This window comes from Daktulosphaira vitifoliae, unplaced genomic scaffold (genome assembly GCF_025091365.1).
Source record: "Daktulosphaira vitifoliae isolate Bord-2020 unplaced genomic scaffold, ASM2509136v1 Scaffold_4, whole genome shotgun sequence".
Classification (NCBI taxonomy): domain Eukaryota; kingdom Metazoa; phylum Arthropoda; class Insecta; order Hemiptera; family Phylloxeridae; genus Daktulosphaira; species Daktulosphaira vitifoliae.
The window spans coordinates 31058438-31061544 of NW_026099575.1; positions in this window are offsets into that span (position 1 = coordinate 31058438).

Sequence of the window (3107 nt, forward strand, 5' to 3'; positions counted from 1 at the left end):
TATCATTAACTGCTTAAATTTTATTTGCACTGAACATATTTCTGTTGTGTATCACATGAGTTATTTGTTTCATATTTAGCAGTGAAACTATTTTATCTTGCTGTATTAATATCAAGTACATATAGTATTATTAAAATAAACATTAAAACCTAAAATGTATTTATTGATTATTTACTTAAATTTTTTTCATTTTAGAAGTATTGTACTTAATTTTTATAGAATTTGATTACTAGAATTATCAATTACTCAAGTAATGTTAATAATTTTTAAATTGACTAAATTATATATTTCATTTTTAAATCTTGTACCAATATATTTTGGGTGGTTGATTTCATAAAATAGTAATAATTAAAAGTTTTTAACATTGATTTTTTGCACAAACGTAATGTACAATCATTAAGTAATTGACTTTTAATGCACCAAATTTATTTATGTTCAAGATGTATAATTATAAAACAGTTGTTTTACTTGTTAAATATAACATGGTTTACACAACCAACTAGAATGTTTTTTTTTTAATTTTCCATATTTGTTTTGTTAAAATCATACTTCTGTGTAAATTTAAATACATCATTTTGTTGTATTTTTGTTATCAATTTTCTCCAGTGGCTTACCTAAAAGTATACTATAGTGTAGGGCGGAATTTTTTGATAGGTGTCTTTTTTTTTAGTATTATGAGTTAAAAATTATTATTAAATTTATTTAAAACATTTTTTTGTACTAGGATTTTCAAGTAAACATAATTAAAAATATTAAGCAATGAGTGATAGAATAATTTAGTCTAGGTGCGTCAAAAAGTTAAATACTCCACTGATTTCCTTACGTTAATTCTTATTTTTAAAGTATCAGTACGCTCTTTAAACATGATTTAAATAACCAAACCTGTGGATTGTATTGAAAAATAAATGTTGAAGGAAGAATAGGTAGAGGAAGATCAAATAAAACCCAGCACAGGGGGGTCGCGGCACAGTGGTGACGTAGCATAGTTGGATCAAGTATAAAAAATCACTATACAAAAAAAACGCTTTGATGCAAATCTTTAGATAGTGTTTAATTTAAAAAAAATGGTGGATTATTCCAAAAGCTACATGATCTGATATTTCCTTATTTATATCCTGATTAAGATAAAGTATGTCGAATAAAACAGTGTTATAAATATTATTTCTCATAAAAATTATATTGATCCATACACTTTTCAATAAGTTATAGCATTATAAAGTTAAAAATGTAAAAATAAAATCGAGAATTTTCACACAAAAATAGCATTTGGTAGCTATTTTCACCGTGAAGATAAAATAAAGTTCTTTTTTTTTTTCATGATAAAGTATATTACATTAGCTTAAATTTAAGATATATATAAAAGTGTCAGACTTTCCGGAACATTTTAAAATCACTATCATAAAAAACGCTTCGATGCAAATCTGTAGATAGTGTTTCCTTTAGAGAAATTGGTGAAATATTTTAAAAGCAACATCAACTCTTATTTCTTTAATTATATCCTGATTAGTAGTTCTTTGATTTTAAAATATAATATATGAATAAATACTAATTATAGTTTTTAAATTCAGTATGAAATTGTGAGGCCAGCTATGATGTATGGTTCATAGTGTTGGGCGGTTAATAAGAAAGTAAAGCAGAGAATTAGTGTAGCAGAGATGAGAATGTTTAGTTGGATGAGTGGAGTGACTAGAGAAGATAGGATAAGGAACGATCATATAAGAGGAAGTATAGGTGTTGCGTCAATCGTGGATAAGATGACAGAAAATAGACTTAGATTGTTTAGTCATGTTATGAGGAGAGAAGAATCGGAAGCTGTAAGAACAGTTATAGAAATGAATGTTGAAGGAAGAAGAGATAGAGGAAGACCAAAAAAGAGATGGAGGGATGCTATTGAATGCGATTTGAGGACAGCTGATGTGAGCGTAGAAGATGTGGGAGATCGTGTCAAGTGGAAGCTTAGGATAAGGGTGCCCGACCCCAAGTAGTTGGGATTAAGGCAAAGAAAAAGAAAAATATTACCAGAAATTCCGGTGGCAATTGACATAATATGATTGTTATTTCGGAATGTACAATTTAGCGTTTAGTTGGGTTTAAATAATATAGCGTCAAATCAATTACCTACTCTATCGGTTGTATCTCAATATACACTACACTTTAATGATACAATAAATAAATAAACTCACACATACACACATATGCATTTATAACATTGTGTCTAATGTGTAACTTGATAAAAAGCAACCGTAATATGAAAAAAAATGGAATATAAATTTTAGTACTCACATTAAATGTAATGTAACTCGAAAAATTTTTGTTTAAATGAAAAAATATAAGATAATTTTTTTGTTTATAATTGTCTTTTAAACAACTTTTGTACGAAACTTTTTTTGTTAAGTTAAATATTTTTTGAGAAAATTAAAAAAGCTCATATTTTTGAACTTTTGCGAGGCTGTAAAAAAAAGCTCAATTTCAATCAATGAAGACTATTAGTATGTCATTATACATATTTTAATTCAACTTTTAAAAAAACAAAATTTTTTCCGCAATTTTTCCTTTGTTGACTGGCCTAGATGTCAATTTTAAACTTGTAATTGAGCTAAAAGTTATGGTAATATATTCAATTTATTTTACTATAAACTTTCATAAATCTTTATCAAAAATTTTTCATCAACTTTAAAGAACCAAAAAAATAGGTTAAAATTGAAAATTTGGACTGATTATTTTTAACATATTAAAAATCAAATCAGTAATAATTTGAAAACAAATTTTTTTTTCTTTTAATTATTATTTTATATATATAATTAGTAATAATATAAAAAATTAGAAGTGATAGAAATAGTCTACTTGCAGATTTGAAAACAACGCAAAAAGTTGATTTAGAAAAGTATTTTTTTGCTTCTGATGAAAGTTCTTTGTAGTCCAGTGCATTTTTTTATAGTAACAAACAGTTTTTATTGAAAATTATTGTATCAAGCCCTTTAAATTTTTATACACGTAAAAGTAAAGCAAAATATAACTTCTTTATTATTTTTATAATTTCTCCGTTTAAATTACAATATTAAATATCAATTTCATACTAAATTTAATAATTATAATTAGTATATATT